The 20,457-nt window shown below is 39.1% G+C and overlaps 1 protein-coding gene and 1 long non-coding RNA gene across 4 annotated transcripts in view; one reads left to right on the top strand and one right to left on the bottom strand.

The window, feature by feature from the left end:
• Window positions 1-5,391: 5,391 nt before the first annotated feature.
• Window positions 5,392-8,467, bottom strand: LOC143169147 (uncharacterized). 2 transcript variants are annotated; one of them, XR_012996865.1, is made up of 4 exons: window positions 8,408-8,467; window positions 7,584-7,682; window positions 5,986-6,024; window positions 5,392-5,507 (listed from the first exon to the last, which is right to left on the bottom strand). It is a non-coding gene; the product is annotated as an uncharacterized LOC143169147 (long non-coding RNA). The 2 variants fall into 2 exon arrangements; XR_012996864.1 differs by lacking the exon at window positions 8,408-8,467 and adding an exon at window positions 7,982-8,186.
• Window positions 8,468-8,601: 134 nt separating this feature from the next.
• The window catches only part of GNB1 (G protein subunit beta 1), a 46,164-nt gene continuing 34,308 nt past the window's right edge, over window positions 8,602-20,457 (top strand). For both annotated transcript variants that reach the window (XM_076356403.1, XM_076356402.1), the window contains exon 1: window positions 8,602-8,931. The gene's annotated coding sequence lies outside the window, so the exon portion shown is untranslated. The remainder of the gene's footprint in view (window positions 8,932-20,457) is intronic.

The raw sequence follows: 20,457 nt of genomic DNA, 5'->3' as shown, positions 1-20,457 counted from the left end.
ATCTTCAGTCCCTAAAGCTCTTAGGGACACTTAAATAACAGCCTACATTGTCATACAGTCTATGAATAACCCCTACACACCTTATATAACATTGACACAGATTTTTCTGGAGCTGCTTCTGAAATAATAAGATTAGCATGCATTTTTTGTTTTTTGAGTTCTCTTCCACTGCAAGAACAGAATGGTTGGGCTGAATTCAGTTGCCAATTTTGCTTGATACGGATGATGGAAGTCTACCTATTTTTCAGACTATCTTTCATCATTTTGCTCAGTCCCAGTACACTTTCCCAAATAAATGCTTACTTTTGAAGTACAGGATGTAACCATTATTGAATCTACTCATTTTATTACCTATTGCAATTAAATTAATGACTACTGAACTTTCTAAGCATGCCTTATCCCTTTGCTGTATCACAAATAGGCTTTGTTTGACTGAACATAGATTCTCCAAGGACAGTGGTACAAGTCCCCCTACTCCAAGTATTTTTGCTTTATGAATGGAGCTTTTGTTTTCTGGATTCTGGAATCTGCAGCAGCACTGAAGTTTTCCTGCAACTGCAGCAATGAAATAAGGTAAGGCTCTTCGAAGGAACAGTGCTCTCATCAGTAATTCCAATGTTTGGTAGCTGCTTCACTAAGACACACACCTGTGCCTGTTTTCTGAAACTGCCATGTCAAGGATGGAAGAATGTTCTATGGGAATCTGACACATGGCTAGGTAAGCAAATTTCTTCTTGTATTTGGAGGTAGTTCTCGCAGGCAAACTTCACTGCAGGTCTAATGTGTCTGACATCATGGGAAGTTTAGTAGCTAGGCTGAATTCTCAATGTGAATTCTAAATTCTCATCATCTCCAGGCTACCAGTTGTTTTTCTGTTAGTTGCTCAATAAGACAATGATCCCCTTGAGGAAAGCCCCTTTAAATGGGGAAATAGTAGGCTTTAAGCTTTTACTTAAACTGCTTAATCAGCATTCATGCAACTGAAATGTTACTTAAAAGATTACTTACTTAAAGGAAGACCTACAGGTGTGCAGTTGGTTGTGTACACACATGTGTGTATATATATGTGTACACACACAGAGTGTAGAATCTGATCTCTAAGATTATTATAACAATGCCCTTTGTTGCCATTACAGCTGCAGGATAGGTGTCCATACAGGAAAACACACTTCCATTTACTTGCTTCTAAATATCTGTACACTTATTCCTTCAGTTCCACCTCAGCTCTGAACGACCTATGCTCAGTACAGGATATGAGATTTTGAAAAAGATGTTCATGCACTATTTTATATTCTCCCTTGTTCCTAAGCAATGCTTGCTGTGATTCAAGCCACTGCAAAGTCAGCTATGTTTGTTCCATGCCACTAAGAGATTTAATCATGTTGAAAAAATATCTATTGGCCCAGGTAGGGCAGCATCTCTGCCAGGAGCACCAAAGGACTTTTAAAAGCTGAGCTATGGCTTGCCAAGTTTAAAGGTACAGCAAAAAATGTAAACGAGTAACACACTTAAATATGAAGGAAAAACAGAACAAGACCTTGTACAATCGCCAGCACATGGAAAAAAGCTCTAATACAATTCTGATTGTAGGAGAAAAGCACCAAAACCCTATTCTTCCGGCACTCTCAAAATGGGTTTGTATAAATAGAAGGGGGGGGGGGGGGAAAGGAGAAAGTGGTTGGTAACTGTACAAACAGGCTCGGATCAGCCTTAAGACACCCATATATGTTTCAAGGTTGGAAGATGAACATATAGAAAAATTCGGAACAGAGCTTACTCCCAGCAGATAGGTTCTGTTATTTTGTTGAACAAGTATAAATATAGATTACAAAATTACATATTTGTATCACACTGTAAGATTGTATCAGTATAAAATTATGGCACTGACTGCAAGGAATACTAGATCCAGGTTCAAGCAACCCTAACGTTTCATCTTGCTTCCTTCCATAAATTGCTGGGTGTTAGTGGCTAAATAATTTCACATCATTATGCATCAGTTTCCTATGTCTAAGACAACAGTAGTGATACTTGTTGGCTTTGGAAAATGTTTCAAGGTATGCTAAACATAGCAGTTGCACTCAGGAACTAGGCAATAAATTTTTATGATTGTTGAAGTCAGATATGCTTATGGCATTGATCTTTAAATGGGTCACAAGGCAATAGGAACGAGGTTTTCCCCTGGAAATAAAACTACCTCAGCCAGAATTTATGAGAAAACAAGACTACATATAATGCCCTTTAGGACATATGTAGACCAGCGTATACTGTCCCCATACAGCTTATTCTGCCTCTGTCAAGAATGAGATACACAGTCATGTAATAGATTTACTGTGAGTGTAATAAGCATCATACATGTACATTGGTGCAGTAGAATTAAGTCTATAGGAGAGCTGTGGGCCTTCACAACTCTGTTCTACTTCGCTTACAGACAATAATGGATTTTTTTCAAAGGACTTTGAAATGACTTGCAGTCTCTTAACAATTCTGAATTAACTCTTCTTGAATCCATTTCACAGGTAAACCATTCTAATCCATACCATAAGTAAGAAGTTCAATATCATCTTCCAAGACTGTATTAGTTAGGAAACTCAGGTATATGGATTTTCCTGCCTTTTTGTCCTAAATTACATGAAGGCTCTCAAAACTAGTTTTCCCTACCTTAAAATCTTGTCAACTATACTCTCTTCAGACTATAACAGTTTTGCTAATTTTATGCTTTGTTCTCAGAATTCATTTAAAATATCTCTTTTGTTCCATAGTAATAGGCAAACTGAAAGAAACGGAGAATGCAGAATGTAACTAAGGAGACTGAGTTACTCCTACTTTTTCCTCTGCCAGGCCTCACTGAGTATTTCTATTCATTATGCTTTTACTTATTTATTTTCTTTAATGAACGATCTTGATACTCTGCTACCTGGGTCCTTGCTCAGAAAACAGCAGTCGTGATTTTTCCTTCAGTTGTTAAAGAACTGGCAAATAACAACAGGTTGGAACAGTTCTGAATCAGTTTAAAGTTCCTGATCCTCTGAATAGACTTGGGACTGAAGCACAGCTGATACTGAAACATTGTATAAGCTTCATTTAATTTTGGTGGAAAGACAGGAGAAACAAGGGTTCTGCATTGCTTTTGGGACCAAATGGAGCGAGAAGTACAAACAAGACCAAAATCACGTGAACATCTCTATGAATCTCTGCAGTTTTAATAGAATACACACTATAGGAAATCAAAGGACACAAAGGCAGACAAAATATTCTGGAATGGGAAATAGTGCTGGAGTGATTCTGGAATATGAGGGTGGTCCTTTGTGTTATTATTTTGGGTAAGTCCATTAGAAACACTCACCTGGGAAGTCACAAATAGAGAAGTAGGCAAAACATAATTACTTCTGTAGTATTTTTATACCATCTGAGCAGCTGTGCAATTTTGAGAAGTGCTGATTTTCACCCTTTCTTTAGAAAGCATAATTTATACCTGTTTGGTGACAGTTATTCTTTCAGAGTCCGGGTGCTTCTTGAGTTATCGTAAGAATCATGCAGTATATTTACTCAGATAACAATACGTAAATTTTGATTGTAACAATTCTATTTGTATGCAAAAGTGAATTACCTTCTAAGAAATTACAAAAATCCTGAAAAAACATTCAATAAAACATGAATATAGTATACTTCTAAAAAATGTGCAATGGCAATTTCATTTGCAAATAAAACCTGTACTCATTAATACGTTGGGGACCAAGTTACATCCTTGCTGCTTTTGTTGAACAAGAACACCTTCTCTCAGGACTATGCCATATCTGCCCTTCTATCTTTTTGCTTTTGAACAAGACCTCCTACTCCTGCAACATAAGAAAAGCAGCAGTTGCCTTTTTAACTGTTACACTGACAAAGAGCTGATACTGCAGTATTTTTGAAGGCATCCGTATGCGTTACGGCATTATTAAATGAGTGAATTTCACTGTTTCTAAACAATGCAATAAATAAGGCTTTGAGAGGCAAATTGCCTTACAAGTGGATTAGCAAAGGGGAAAAAAACAAACAAACAAATTTTAAGGTGAAGTTGCTACAGCTTTCAAAGGATATCATACGGCATGGTTACTTGTCATATGAGCTACTGGACTCAAAAATTCTACTGTACCCTCCAGCTTTGTGTTTCTAATTGCCTGACTATTAAAGATACAGCCATACATGTGACAGAAAGTGTAGCTGGGGTTCCTGAAGCAGTTCATTAACATAACCTGTCTAGTCCGCACATTCGATTGAAGGTTATTGCCTCTGAATAGGAGGAGATGTCTGAATAGGACACACATGGCTATCTGAGCCACTGAGTTTCATCATGTGGCATCCTGCAGATGTGAGACAAAGTTTTACAGATCTGATGACCATGATGCATAAGTGAGAACACCAGTATGTAGGAAACATTCCAGGACTTCCACTCCCTGGAAGTACTCCCTCTCTCTTACGCAGTGCAAGACCTTTGCAGATGAAGGAAGAAAAATGGCATTTTTGGTTTGTATTTCGCAAATATTTGAAAGCCTCTCAGTAGCCTTCATTTTTTACCTGTTGATGGCAGTCACACACATGTAAGAGTGAAAGCAGAGCCTGGAGGCTGAAAGCTAGAAAGCAGCTTTTGATGCATATGCAATTATTGGCTCTGTTTAAGCAGATGTCTTATTAATCAGGAGTTGGTAAAAGCATAAAACTATGCGTGGCATAATTGTTCCCCATTTGGAAAAGTTTTGTAGTAATACTGAGACAGCCATTTTTCATTTTAAAAACCAACTTCTTTGTATTCCACAAGAGGCTTGAAACAATGATTTTTCCATAGCCTCACCAACAGTCTTCTATAGTGGTGCTGTAACATGCAGGTTTTGAATGGCAGAGCAGCCTGTGAAAACAGGTGTTCTAGTAGCATACCAGGTATGACAGATTCTGGCTAGTTTTGTCATCATGTTTGAAACACCGGAAGAAACACACAAACTAGTGAAACTGCCTAAAGATTTATGTAATTCAGTATGCTCTCTATAAAGGGGTTAATATCAGATGATTGAGAAAAAGGTGGAAGACATTTTGCAACTGAGAACTATGGAGCAACCTGCTTACGGGGAGGGTTTCTTTAGATCTAAACCAAGCTTCAGGAGAAAAACTTCTATTTTTGCTTCAGCTGACCTAGTCCTTGCATATGTGGAAGCCTCAGGTTTGAGAAGTTTCACTATTTTGTGAAATTGAGAGAGTTACATTTCCCATCTATTTCAGGTATTTAATTTGCTTTGGTTACACTAGCTACTTCGAAGTGGGCTAACGAAAAAAACATAAAGATTTGGTTTTGTTAATTATATATATTAGATCTTCAGGTATTAGCAGATATTTTCAGCTAAGTTTTTAGTTAGAAACAATTTTTTTGTAATACACAAACAGATAAATTCATACATCAAATAAGTCCACTTATTTCTGGTGATTTGCACACTCTTCCACTGAATACTACACTCTAGGACAGTTTCTGTATGTATCTGTAAGTGCATACAAAAAACCCAAAGATTAAAAAAGAAAAAGAAATTTAAAAAATAAAGATAATGCATATACAGTAGCTTCCAGCACAGGACTATATGAAGACATCAGAATTAAACACTGTGTTGCACACAGTAATGTGTGATTCTTCTGAAAGATTTTAAAATGCAGCAAAACTGATTTGTCCAGTAAGATTTACAAAACAAAACAAAAAACCCCACCCACCCCACCTGAGACAACCCTCCACCCTGTGAACAACCAGTTCCAATCTTCATAATCCCTCTTCATAGTAGTAGTATATCTATATATCAATCAAATTTTTCACTGGAGAATAAGATATAATTACATCACTGGATCAGAAACAGGAACTACTGCAACATTTGTATTTTTACAAAATAGGTGTGGTGAAAGAATTAGTTATGTGTATATGTGGTTATACTCAGCATGTATAAACACATTTGGCCAGTTCAGTTTCCTTACCCAAATTCCATGGATTTAAAGGGGTGGCAGAGCACAGACCTGTGGATAGAAATTCCCTTTAGCTCTCATAAAACAGAGAATGCACAAAAATTAGAATGCAAAAAAAAATTAGAGATTCCTAGGAGAGGATAAGATCTGAATATGTACTTTATTAAAAAAAAAAGTTTAGGTACTGTAATTGTCCCATTACTAAAAGCATGTAAGGGAATTATAAAGAAGAAAAGCAGTAAGTATTTGTATGACAAGGCACGTGCAATGGGAAAAAAGCATGCATTAGTTTATGATGATTTAGTTAATTCATACAACAATTCTTCTGGTCCAATAACAAAATCTCAACGCCACCACTCCCTCGAAGAAACAAAATGTGATTTACTATTTGTTATGAACCTCAGAACATTATTTTTGTTCCTTACAGAGATTTCTTCTGTATAATCCAGTGCTCGCTGAAAATTTTCCACAAAATCCCATAAGACTTATGAATTTTGCTTAGCCAAACAAGGCTTTTCTTTTTTTTTTTTAATCCTCCATGGATCATACTTCCCCCCCCGATGTAGTAGGTGGTCATTCTTTTCCACACAAATCGTGGTGTATCCCCAAAAGGGCATCTCTGCTATGCATAAAAGCAATCTCTAACTAAAAAAAAAAACAAAATAAAAAAATCATGCAACTTGCCTACTGCAAATCTCCCTGAGACTTTTTGACTGAAATATTGCAGTAATGTGTGTAACTGCTTTTGAAATCTCTAGAAAACTTTGCAAATATCTAATAAACTTGTGGTGTTTCTTAAGCACTTATGTTTAATCAGTATTTTGCAGATAGGAATGCTAGATGAATCTCTAGCCCCAATCTCAAGAACATCCCCAACCTGCATACATGTGGTTCCACAGATTTTAATGGGGTAATTTCTGTCCACAATGTACATGCATGCATATTTCTTTCAGGGGTGGAACAGAAATTATTTCCTCATGGTTACTGAACAGAATATAAGTAATTTGGGACTATAATTCAAGAATCCTTTATTCTAACTGCAGTAAATTTCTTATTTTGTTATTTGTAAATCTCAGGGCAAAGAATTAAAGCTTTAGCACAGTATACTGGTTATTTAAAAACAAACATTCGATTATTATAAAACAAAGGCTTAACCACACCAGGATCTAATACTTATTCATAACAGACAACCTGAATAATAGCCAACCCACTTCACTACAGTTTAATCAGCAAACCTATTCTTTCTCTTACTAATTACAGGTAACCACGCCTACCTTCCCAGAAAGCATGATGGCAAGTAACTGTGTTAAATTCTGGAGAAACAAGCAACTACTAAGGGGGGAGTTTGCAGAAAAAGTATTGGTCTCTTTAACCTGTTTTGTTGTTGTTGTTTTTTTTAAATTTTATTACAACATATTCTTTCTGGATAGGTTTTTAATTCAAAATTTGCTATAATGCCATGGGGTTTTTTACCTTTTATTGAAAACTTACTTGGGTAGTAAGGTAATCTCACCTCTTAACAAAGTATAAACAAATAGGAGGGGAAAAAAATCCCAGATTTAGACCAGTTGATAGGAGAAAAAGTGATGCAATACTGTACGTATACTTACTTTTCATTATTAAGTAATAATGTTTTAGTATGTGAGTGCTGGTGTGAAATGATTCCATCTTGGTGACATCTGTCCTGCCTGGCTTACGTGAGGCCCAGTCTGTAAAACAGAAATTGCATTTTTTTAATGTTCCCTTATTTTTTGTTTGACTTGTTCTTTTCTGCAATGCCTTCCAGAGCAGAGATGGATGCTCATCCTGTGAGAAGAATATGAAAAGGCGGCTCTGGAAACTGGCCATGCAAGCACCCTTATAAACGACATTAGCAAAGAGAAGCCTACTGAATTGTCACTCGTTGTCAAGTTCCTGAGAGAAAGATGGTAATATAAAGGTATTTACTGCTTGCTAGCCCTCTTGCGAGTAGCGTTTTAAGACCTCCGGCCCTCATCCCCGCCCTTACTCGTGCTCAGCAGTCCGGAGTTCTTGCATTCAACCTTGTCTTACTCTGGTGAAAGGGTATCTGCTCCTTCTCCGAGCCCTGCTCTCTCTGGGAGATTCTCTACTTAAATAACGTCGTTTGTGGGGTTCTGTTTTCGGGACTCTTTTTCTTTTGTTCACGCCAGGCTTTTAAATACTCGTTTGCGGCCTGGCCGCGGCGGGGCAGAAGCGAAACACCCCCCCCCCCCCCCCCCCCCCCCGCGGCCTTTGTTCGCGCTCGGGGAGGAAGCACCCGGGAGCGGGGCCGAACCAAACCACGATGGGCGGGAGGCGGCAGACGGGCAGTCGCGCGCGTCCCCCTTCCCGCCGCCTGCGGGGCTGACTGACTGACTGACTGGAAGGGCGTTGCCCGCCTGCGCGCGCGCGGGGGGGCCCGGGGAGCGCGCACCGTGGCCGCGGCCCTCCCGGCCGTGCTGGCGGGTCCCCGTCGAGGCAGCGAGGCCTCCGGCGCGACGGGGCCTGCGCTCGCCGTCGGCGGCGCCGCCCGGCAGGGCGGTGGGGGTAGGGCGGGGCGGCGCCGGGGGCCGGCGGCGGGGCGGGGCGGGGAGCCGAGCCGAGCCGGGGTTTCCCGGCCGGGCAGCACGGGCGGGGCGGAGGGGGGAGGTTAACCGCGCCCAGGCTCTCGCTTCCCGATGGCTGCGGGGAGCTGAGCGGGCACCCAGCGAGCGAGGAGGAGTCGAGACCCAGCGACACCCCCCTCCCCCGCGGCTCTCCCCTTCCGACTCGACTCCCCGGCCGGCGCTGCTGCCTACCCGGGACCATCCGGGCAGAGCGCGGGCGGCTCCCCTTCTCCTCCGCCCCCTCCGCCGCCTCCTCCGCCCCCCTTCCCCTCCCCAGGCCGGTGGGACGCGGGCAGGAGCCGCGGGCGACGGACGTACCGGCCCGGTTAATGAGCAGCGGCCGGAAGGGCAGGTAACCGTCTGAGGGGGGAGACAGGCGGCGGGTGGGGGCGGGGGGTCCGCGGGAAAGCCTCGTCGCCCTCCCCTGCGCCTTCCCGCCGCCGCCCGGCTCGCCGAGCCCCCGGCCCCCTCCCGGCCCCACCCTGAGGCCATCTTCCCGCCGGCGGCGGCCCCGGCTCCCCCTCGTCCCCGGTTCCTTCTTCCTCTGTGCGGCTGCGCCCGTCCCCCGCTCCCCTCCCCCGCTCTTCCTCCTCGCTGCCGCACTTCTCCTTTCCCTTCGTCCTCCCCTTCCGCCGCTCCCTCGGTTCTCGCGTCGCCTGGGCACCGGGTTGGGCCCCCCTCGCCGCGGCGGTGCCCTCCTCCTCGCCCACCCGTCCTTCACGGCCCCCGCAGGAGAGAAGGGCGGCTAATGGTTTGTCCACCTCTTAGCATGGCGGGGTTGGAAATAGCCCCCCTCCCCCGCGCTTCCCCACCTCCTCGGTGCTCCAGCTTCCCCTAAAAAAGAAGTGTGTTTGTAGCTGGAGGAGGAGGAGAAAAAGGTGGGGGTGGGACTGATTCTCTCTTCAAGGCTTTAAGGCGAAAAGGGAGGAGACCTTGGATCTTGCGGGGTTCCATTTTTAATTATAATTACGCTGTAGTGGTCTCTGTTAGGCGGTTTGGGGTGTTTTCTTGTACGCGTTAAGACACAAAAGGCGAGTTTCCCGAGCGATCCAGCCGGCAGAGGGAATATTTGGAGAGAGAGTCAAGAAAAAGCTATGGTGTGTCTGCTGTAATGGTGGAAAACTGATTGAGAGGAGACGGGGGTGAGACAAACAGGGTAAGACTGCTTCCAGCAGCCCCCAATCCAGTGAAGGGCTCGCAGATTGGATTCATGCTGTGTATACTGGGGGAGGGAGGGAGGGGTAGAGAAGGTTTTGTTCTCTTTAAAATCAGAACCGAGGATGGATTTGGACCGCAGATTTGTTGTTCCCCCATGTATTACGGTGCTGCATATTTTTGTGTGCCCGTAGCAGCAATAATGAAGATCATGGAGGGTGTTTGCTACAATAGAAAAATGGAGCTTTCTCCTCGGAAATGTTGTTAAAAATATTATTTCAATTCCCAGCTTATTATTGAAAGTATTTCAGTATTATTTTCTTTTATTCATACAAGGGATATTTACAGTGTAGGATTTTTAATTCTACAGCTTTGTAGGAAATGAAGAGGTGTAGAGTCTTGTATGTAAATATGAAAGAGACGAGACGTTTTATTAAAAAAAAAAAAAATCTTGTCCGGAAGAAAATCAGAATGATATAGAGGTTGTTGTAAGATGTCAATTTATCATTCCTGAAGATGAACTGAAATTTTAACGAATGTGATATTTCATTATTCTCCGACAAAGTCATGGTTGGGATTCGTTATTTTAAATAAGGCATCCTAGAAAGGATGCCGACTGCCACGTTATTATGTATTGTCTCCACAGTAGAAAATAGGAGGAAAGGACTGTAAATGTAAGGCTTAAGTGATTATTGAAACAGCTTTTGAGAATAGTTGGCTCAACTTGGAGAGGTGATTTAAGACTGAAAAATTAAACATTTTGTTGCTGTAAAATATCTGCACCTAATCGTGAGAGATTTACCCCATATTTTAAGGTGATCTGCTAAACACAAGGATGTGAATCACGACAAAATGCTGTCGATGTGTATGTGAAATACATGTGAGAAAATGAAGATATTATATTAAGATCTAAATTTGTTCTAAATGTAATATATCAGTTTATTTTTTTCCCTTGTGTGCTTTAGGAGAGGAGAAAGAGAAGGGGTGATAATAGTGTAGTTGTTTTGGTGGCTGCAGATTAGGCAGGGTGTGTGTTTGATTTTCTTTTTGCTGTGAATGAATGGATCTTTCTGTGCCTGGGCCCAATAGCTGCAACAAGATGGCGTTTGCAGCAAGGCAGCTCTCATTTTTCAACTCCTCCTCACCACAGCTTTGCCAAACTAGATCTTATTTCGTAACTGTATTTTAGATTTACTTTCTCATTCTCTTTGCTTTCTTCTTTTTTTGGGGTGGGGGTAGGAGGAGCATTTGGAAGGTTGTTGCAAGAAATCTGTGGGTTTTTTTCTTAATTTTTGTGAGCTTCTCCAGATAGGAACTAGGTGGGAGGAGTAAATAGTTTTATTGAAATGTTCACATAGGCTCTTACTGGATAAAGGGGTGACATGATTTTCTTTTTTACCTCGCAGCGCCTGCTTAGTACCATCAAAATGTTCTTGGTTTTTATTAAGCCTGTTGCTGAAAAACAGTATTTTAAACCTAGAGCACAGGTATACAAAGACTCTGCTGGGGCTGTGTACTGTTGCTGGTTCTCTACTAGCCAGGTAATCATCAGACCCCGTGCAGACAGTTATCTTTCTGTAATACAAGAGTCTCCCATCTGCTTCAGAATGCTTGCAATTTCTGGAGGCTTTTAAAACTGCTTTTGACCCAGAATTATTGTCATACTCTAGGTAAATGTTCTTTTTATGGGAAAGAATAAGAAAGGTTTTGGGGATATTATAACAGTTCTGGGTCTGTGAAGTATTGTATTTTAAAATGATGTTACAAATTTCTAAAACCTTTTATGTGTGGTTTTTAGTATCTTTTAAGAAAAATGGACTTTCAGTTCGTAACTTTTATGATATTTCACTATAGTGCCAAGCTTCTTAACTTTGGTAGCCTAAATAAAATAGCTTGGTTAATAATTGATATACTGGACTCAGGCTTAAAATAATACACTACTGAGGAAGAAAAATAAGAAATGCTTGTTATGTCTCTTGTATTCAAATGACCTCCAAACCTTTGGTAATATCAACCTTTCTAGTACTGTTTATCTATGATTTAATGTATAATCAGTTGTTTGTTAATTTACTGTAATAGCCCAGCTGTAGTTCATACAGAAGGAAGCTAGGAAGCAGAAGAGCTAATTTGCAGTTGAGGCTTGTGCTGTTGGTTTGGGTTTTTTGGTTTTGGGGTTTTTTTTGGTTGTTTTTTTTTTGAGCAAAAAAAAAAAGCTGAAATTAGCTGAATGCATTTTACTTCTCTAGTATATCAAGAACAATTTTTTAATCAAGAATACTTGTCCAATAAACTGTTAGTTCCATTTGATGGTACTTTTAATGTGCTGTTGAACTTGAAACTAGTTGTGCAGTTTTTTTGGTACTGCTACTTTGGCCTTTCAGTACAGGATCAGAAAGGAGTAGGGTGAAGTGGGGTTCTGTACTGTGTAAGATAAATTGCATTTATCCTTGTTTAGTCCTTGCAGCTGCTGGGTCAGTACGTAGCAAGCATCCTACTGTGAAATCTTCGGCAACATGTAAATTTATAATTCCGCAGTAAATCCTAGCAGAACAGTTTTTAAATCACCTCCATACCTCATGGACATCTGAAAATGTTGTATTTAGTCTTAATGGGAATTTCTCTTGTGTAAGTAATGAATAAAGTTTTGTATAATTAGGAAGTGTGTAGAATTTTGTGTAGCGTTATTCTTAATATCATCCAAGACTAAACACTCTACAGCTATTAAAAATTTTAAACCTAGAATAATTAAACTAATGTACTTAGAATAAGAAAATCCTTCAATTAATACAATTACTTTCAGAATCCTTTAATTACAGTAGAAATATATATCTTTTGTGTTTGTAGGATGCCTTTTCCTGAAATTAAGCAAGATGATGTTGGCTGCAGTGTGTAATAACTTCCTAGTGCTTTGGAGGCTTCAATTTGGTCATGTGGAAAACAACTATAACTGTTTCTTCTTCCATAGTTACTTAGTTATGATTTCTCAATCAGTGTGAAACAAGATGCCAATTCATATGAAACTTGTGTTGCTTTTGTAGATTCTTGTGATGCCTCTTGCTGTAGTTAGGAATGTTAAGGAAGTGTTACATTTTGCTAGTTTTGTAGTTAGTGCAATAAAAAAATTGGAGTTGCTTGCTTTCTGTGAAACCAGCAGGAGATTTGTCTTCTGTATGTCGGGCTCAGCTCATGTTTTAGTCAGTGAATTGGATTAAATTCTTACTGTCCATGGATTTTGGCTCTCAGCTTTAGTGGATTGGTAATTGATATTCTCAATTTTAATATCCAGTTTTAGCCATATGGCATACCGTATTGTTTCAAGATTTGCATTTAGCGCTAGTTTGTTACTAGCAAGTTGAAATGAGAAATCATGCATTCAAGTGGTTGAGTTATGCCTAGGTGAGTTGTCTCTGGAGTCTCTAATGCCTATGTTCATGCCAGTATTTTGGGTATTTTTTTTTTTACGGTATTTTACTGGTTATGTTGGGAAAAAATCTATAACCTTGAAAGCAACTAGCTTGTGTTAATGAAATGTTTCTTAAGCATGTGATTGAAGATAAAGATAAAGATAAATTTTTTTAAGGGAGTCTCTTCATTGCTTGAAGTGCAGACTCAAAATGAAAAGAATACATATTCCATTCAAAATGTTTTTTTTCTCCCCACTGATAATGTTGGAACTAGTATTAGCCAAGGTCGTGATAAAAAACAAAAATACCCCCAAGCCCCTATGCTTCTATTTAACATAGTATCTCAATTTATTATTTCTTCACAGGGTGTCTAGTATGCTGGGGATTTTGTGTGCGTGGATTTGTTTTTCACCAAACAGAAATGTATGCAGAATCCATAGATACTTGAGCCAACTGGTAGTTCAGCAGAACATTAAGAGGTTTTTAAAAGCTTTGAGCTGGCTATGAACAGTACCTTTACTTTAGATGCCAAAATAATCAATGTAAATTACTGTGGAAGGCTTCCTAGTACAAAAATATGGACACTCCAAAATAGGTTTTGAAGCAGAATACTGCATTTTTATTAAAGCACTAGAAGACTTCTAAGTAGAGAGAAAGGAGATGGTTAGCCTTTGAATAAAAATACGCATTTAAGAGTATTTTTGGGAACATAAAAAACAACAAACAAAACCCCAGATGTTCTCAGTCTGTTTTTGTAACAGCTGACCTTCTAAAATGTGTTCTTTACAATTAATATCTTGTAAGACTATATTCATTTGTATGAAATGCTTGTGTCCATTGCATTTATTAGGGTGGTATAGAATGTGTTATGATTTGTTAGTCTCTTGAAATCTAATTGAATATTTCTGTTTGTCTGGAAGACTGCAGTTGGAACCTTGAGTGTACTAGGTACAGGGGGTAATGTTTGCCTTTCCCAGTATATTCTTAGACATCCAGGAATCTTCTTTCTTGAACCCAGCTAGAGAGTAATGACATGACAATATTCATGCATGCCATCTGGAAACAGCTAAGATATGGTGTTGCTTGCTATGTATATCTTATGCTCAGTGTTACTGGGGATGCTTTAATTAGATGCCTACATGATAATTTGTATGTGTAAGCCAAAAAAATATTTTTGGGGACATCATGGAAGTGTAATTTGTAGGGAGTCTTGGAAATCGTAACTTTAAATTCTGCCCAGGATTTTCAGCACTGGCCTGAGCACTCAGTTGTTTGGTTCTCAAAATTTTAAAGTGGCAGAAAATAAGGATCCCACACAAAATGTTACACGTTGACCTGGCTCTTGACATTTTAGTTCATTGCGGGGGGAATGACATGACACAGGAATAAGTGCTTGAGAAAGCAGTTACGAAGCAACTACTTCAGTTGTTTAGATGTTGCCAGATTTGAGTCTTGTTAAAATCCAATACAAATAACTATAGCAGGTTTAAAATAGCAATGCTTTAGAAGGTGTTGCAGGCGTTCAGAAGACCTGGCTTTGGATTAACAAATAGGTTACCCTCTGTCAGCTATGCCACGGTAATTATCCATGCCTGCACTCTTCAGATAAATGCAAGGTTATTCAAATAAGCATAGCCCTTTTTCATGGGTGACAAAATTAATCCAAATATCTCGAACTCAGCGAAGGCCGAAAGGATGCATATAGATGACTCCTGTGGTCAACTAATGTTGGAAACTTGCTCATGAGTCTGAGCCCTGTTTGGCTTGTGGGCGAGCAGAATCTGTAGGTTAATATCAAGATCTCCGAGATTTCTTGCTGACTTGAATACTTGGGTAGACTTGTTTTAAAATTATTTTTTCTACATATTTTTGGCTTAAGAATTGTTGAAAACAAGGTACTTTTGTCACTTGTCACAGACTTATGAAGAGAAGAGCTATAGTTATTTTTTATTTGGTGGGACTGAAGGGTTAAAATTTGATCTTTCTGTGCTGTGTCTGTTTTGGAATCCTAATAATGGATAGGTGAAAATGAGGCTGAAGACATGAAGAAGGTGATCTGAGGGACCTTAAAGGAGGCAAGATGTAAGGTAGTTCTGTAATTGACGGTGGTAAAGATAGGCTAAATCTAAATATGATATGAAAGTAATTTGAAGAACTTGATGAGAGGAAAAATTAGTAGCAGATAATAAAGTGAAGGGAAAGAGAGTGATTAAAAATCTAGTTGCCATTTTAATGTGAAATTTAGTTCATTTCTGTAAGTAGTTTGCGTGAAACTTAAAAATACAAATTCTTAATGAAGTAGAATTTCAGCCTGTCAAATCACTGCGATTTCTAAAGGTTATATGTGTAGAAAAGAAATACCTTCTATATGTTATAAGGATTAATTGAACTGTAGATGGCTAAATATTTTTTTTCTCTGTGTTCCTACACTGGTCTGAGGAAGGTTTGCCTAAAATTTCTTGCCAGTTATGTTTATCATGTTTTTCTCAGATGAGAATATTTTTGATGTCGTCTTGAAAACTGCAGTAATGCCTGCCAGCACTCCCAAAAAAGAAAATATTAATTATCTGTAATTAGATGGATTAGATAATTTTTTGTAGCTTTATGTAATGCAGTCCTATATTAAAAACTATGTAAAGATTTTTGTCACTATTTTCGGCTCCCCCCCCCCCCCAGCAAAGGGGGGGAAAAAAAGCAAAACCAAAATACTTCTCTCTGGAACTCCTGCATCCCATCTATCAAAGCAGTTGTGAATATTTTACCAGTTCAGGTATTGGTGATGATTTTGCTCATCCTTATTACAAAATCAAACTGTATTGACTGTGGGGGACTAAGTAAGAAATTTTGCAAGGCTTTCTATATGACTTTCAGAAAGACAAACACCCACAAAGTTGACATCACTGACAGGAAAGCAATGCCTTACTTCTGTGGCTTGTTTTTTCTTCTGTTACAGTAGGCTTAATTACAACAGCTGATGCCAGTTATTTTCTTTCTTTGTAAGAAAGAAAAAGAGTTTCAGCTCAACTATTGCAGGTGAACTGTTAATTCTATACATCTTTATTTTCTTACTGCTTTTCTGGCCTTCTTGCCTCTCTTGGGCTAGATTTAGGGAACCATCTTAAAAGTCTGTTCAGTAATATGTGCTTTGTGTTCATCCTGACATTTTAGGATTTATTGAAATCTTTTAATAAATACAGGTTATCTAAAATTATTTGCAGAACCATGAAGTTATTTGACAAGCTGGGTGGGTTTTGGTTTTTTGTGAAATGTCGAAACAAATTTCCAACACTGCTCTGACAGAAGAATTTTTAATTGTGCACTTCAAAATTGCAGTTTAACCTCCATGGAAACCAAAATATACGTGCCCAGTGTTAATGGTGTATGCTTTACTGTAAGGACTTTCTCATTGGGACATCTGTGGTAACACAGGGTATATTTTACCAGACTTCTTTTGCTGAGGGTTACTGAGCAGGCTGTTGAGCTTCCAAATGTTTTTGGAGGTTGTGTGGTACGCTTGTAACTGTCCAGATGATGTGCCTTGCAAACTACTGCCTGAGGTGTTGCTGCCCTTTTGTAATTGGTGGGGAACATGGCTTTCTTCTGGAAGTAGAGTAATTGAACTGCCCTGGTATACTCTTCTTTTAAAATCAGAACACTTTGTATTCAGTCCAACTGTTTGGACTTTTGTAGGTATTTGAGGGATAGCAGGTGGGTCAAAGCTCCAAGGTTAAAAGCACACAGAAGATGGTATGAATGTGCCTTTTTTGTTGATGCAGAGATCTTAAAAGTTAATGTTTGGTTATCTTCAGTAGTGAAATTTGTAAGGCCAGGCAGAAATGTTCACTCTGTAAACAGCATTGACCAGAAGTTCCCAAACCTATTTCTTAGTTTGATATGTGCCCAATACTAATATTTTCTAGTAAGATCTTTGTGGTGAAAACTAGTGCAGTAAGTCTGTTTTTGCCATATATGTAAAGTTCTGTTCCATTTAAGTTTATTTAAATTGTTGAGCTGATACATCTTAGTTAACGCCAACTGGTTCAAGGTATGTGTTGAACATAGCAATGCTTGATTCTCTAAAAAAAGGTAAACTGATGTTTCAGTATGTAAAATACCATGACTTATAACTGCATAATACAAAACTTAGTGTATGTTTTGTTTCCACTAAATGAAGTAATAGTGCTCAGCAAAGCAGGCCTACGCATGCTTCAAGATGTTGAGAAGAAAACCATTTATGGTCCTCTTGGATTTTTCCTGTTTAGTTCCCAAAATTGTTTTCTTCAGATGGCCTAACAAATGTGTTTGGAGGGTGGTAATTTTTTCTGTTTGTCTAGAAAAACAAAGTAGACGTGATAGTCTGCTGAAACCTTTGGTACTCAAAATAAGATTATACTGTACTAATTAGAGAGCTCTCTTTGTTGGAACACATGTTTGATATTCATGTTGCACATTCTTTGTGAAGTAGTAAAATACTGAAGATACACTGTTGCCTGTTTAACAAAGGTGTTGTCTGTACAAAGATCAAGAACAGTTCGCTTGATGCTTATGGCAATTTAATTGTGCTTCAGGTTACTAAGTCCTGGATTTCACTATAAGTTGTCAGATAGTATCTGGATAGTGCCTGAAAACTTACTGGAGAAGTTAATATACAGTACTTCGGTTAAAAGACTGTATAATACTTAAAGTAATATTGAACAGGAACAATTTAACAAATTTAAGATCTTGACAAGTAGTGTATCTTTAATAGATGCTTGCGAAGTTGGGCAAGTTTTTTTTCATGCATGGAAACTCAAATGTCATAGAAACTTTGGGCAGTGAAGTCAAATTGGTTAGTTCAACTTACTGTCTTCCTTTATTCTTGTGCCTATAGACAATAGGTGAAGCTTCAGCATTTCAGGAAATACTTTGGTTTGTCCTACAAAAAGATTCATTGCTGATATATGGGGGAAGTGGAACTTGTGCAGAACCTGCATTTGGGGCTTTAATATCTGGGCACAGTAGTTCAGTTGTGAGTACTTAGGTATCTGATTATTCGAAGTCTCTCAGTCTTGAATTTGACATACTACAAACTCAGGATATCCAAGATTCAATTATGTAATGATTTCAAAAAGAAAAATCTGTATCCTTATAACCAAATGGTGTACAGTATCTTGAAGAAAAGGAAAAAACATCTTAAAAACACTATAAACTCAGAAACTTTGAAAATAGAATGAAGTTCTTCCAAATGTTTTGGAAATCTTGGGCAAGTCCTTAGATGTGAGAAGGTGCCCAGTAATCTTCATGTTTGCTTCAAGTCTGGCTCTTCTCTCTTCCCTTTAACTATTATTAGAAGATGGAACTTGCTAAATTGGGCATTGGAAATTCCACTTTTTGTTTGCTACCCTGGGAATCAAATATAAAGCATTTGAACAGGTTTTCTTGAAATAAGATGGGATGTTAAGCTGTATTGCCTAGCTAGCAGTGACTGCCACCTTACCTGGATACATACCATGGAGAATTCAAGATTTAGTTCATTTGGTTTTGATTTCTCAGTCTAATTTATCCTATAGTAATTTTTTTTGTTCCATATCCTTGCAGTTGTGAATTAAACTCAGAAGGGCTCACTCTGGGGAAGCCAGCTATTGCTGCCCTCTTTCACAAAAGGTGGCATAGACATCTGCTGTTCAGCAGCTGCCTTGCCAGTTCGCAACTTCGCATGTTAAGAAAGCCAAGATGGCAAATAGTTTATTACCATGCACCGTGCTGCAAAACTGTGATAGTTCGGCTTCTAGTTAATGAGCAGCTCGGCTCTTCCAGAAGATGAAGGAACTTATAAAAGCAAGCTGAGGTGGAAGCTGGAGTAGGAAACAACAATAACTGTGTTTTTCCCAAGTCGGAATCCTTAATATTCCGTATAAGGGGGAAGTGGCCTGTCTTCAAAGCGCTCTCCCTTTCTATTTTTAAAGGACCAAGTTGATATATTGTCTACTGCAGTTAGTGTGTTTTCTGTTCTAAAAACAAACTCAAACCCACCCTCTCCTCAAAAACCTGCATAATTTTGCACAACAGTAGTGTCCAGGGGCTCCAAATAAACATGAAGCAGTGCTTATATAAAGGGGGTATGCAGAGGATCAAGGAAATCGGTGCAGAACCTTAAGAGTTACAGATTTCAACTAACCTTACTGGCTGCTGGCTTTGTTAAACAGACTTTGCTTTTTTGACTTCACTTTGCACATATTTTTTTTCTCTAAAATAGATCGGATTGTCTTCTAATGTTTTCATATTTGTCTTTCTTAATTGATTCCCACCCTGGCTCCTAACCCTAGTAGTACTTTACTTGTTTTCTTTTTATTACATTTTCCTCTTTATTTTGATCACCTAAGCAGATGCATACTATCTAGAGGAATACAACTGCTACTTAAAGACTAATGCCAGAAGTTTTAAGAGGGTTAATGCAGTACTATGGAAAGAAGAATGTCCAAGGGTGAAAGCAAGTATTTCCTGCTGTACCTTTGTGCTTTCTGTTGTGATACTGTCCCTGGGTTGTACTTGAAGTTTACCTTTTATATCAGCATTAAGCATTGTTGCATTGTCTGTTCCCAAACACCACTTCTCAGTCTAATGTCTTCAGGGTCTCCTGTGTTACTCTGCTTTTTCAGTCTGTCAGCCTTGCTTTTCTTGTACCTGTTCTTCTGTACCTTAACTTATTTTGTATCAACAGTACATATCAAAATACAGCAATTGCTGGGAGAAATCAACGAGCTACTAGGGGGTATAAATCATTGCTATCAAAACTAATGGAACTGCTTGCACATTGATTAAAGATGGGTTATGTTGATTGCAGGGCTAGAGAACAAAGTATTGCTCAGTCTATTTTGGGTAAAAAGATTACAGAAGTCATGCTATATTTTAATCTCTACTGAGTATTCTTTTATCTGCTATATGCATATAATATGTTTTGTTGATTTTTAAGGTCCACTGAAATACTTTTTATCTTCAGACTGGTGCTGGAAAGCATATATTTCATGGTGTAGCCTAACTTCTTTCTAACAGTGCTCTGTTAATCTCTTACTGAAGAACAGCGTGCTGTTTGAACACCTAAAATCTTATTTCAATGAAGTAAATGTATTATTTTTATTAATTAGCTGAAGTTTGGATAAGATCTTTAACACAGTTGTAAAGAACGAATGTTTTTCGTTTAGATGACCTCTAAGGCTGTTTTGTACAGTCTGTGTAGCAGAGGCACAAAGAGAGCAGATGGTTTGTTCAAATGTTTTGACTACCATATTTTTGTTGAGGCAGGATGTGATGGTCAGAAGGTAGTTACCAAGTCTTGTCCA

The sequence above is a fragment of the Aptenodytes patagonicus genome, chromosome 19 (assembly GCF_965638725.1).
Source record: "Aptenodytes patagonicus chromosome 19, bAptPat1.pri.cur, whole genome shotgun sequence".
Lineage (NCBI taxonomy): Eukaryota > Metazoa > Chordata > Aves > Sphenisciformes > Spheniscidae > Aptenodytes > Aptenodytes patagonicus.
The sequence above is the reverse complement of the archived record's forward strand: the minus strand, read 5'-3'. Positions and strand labels throughout refer to the sequence as shown.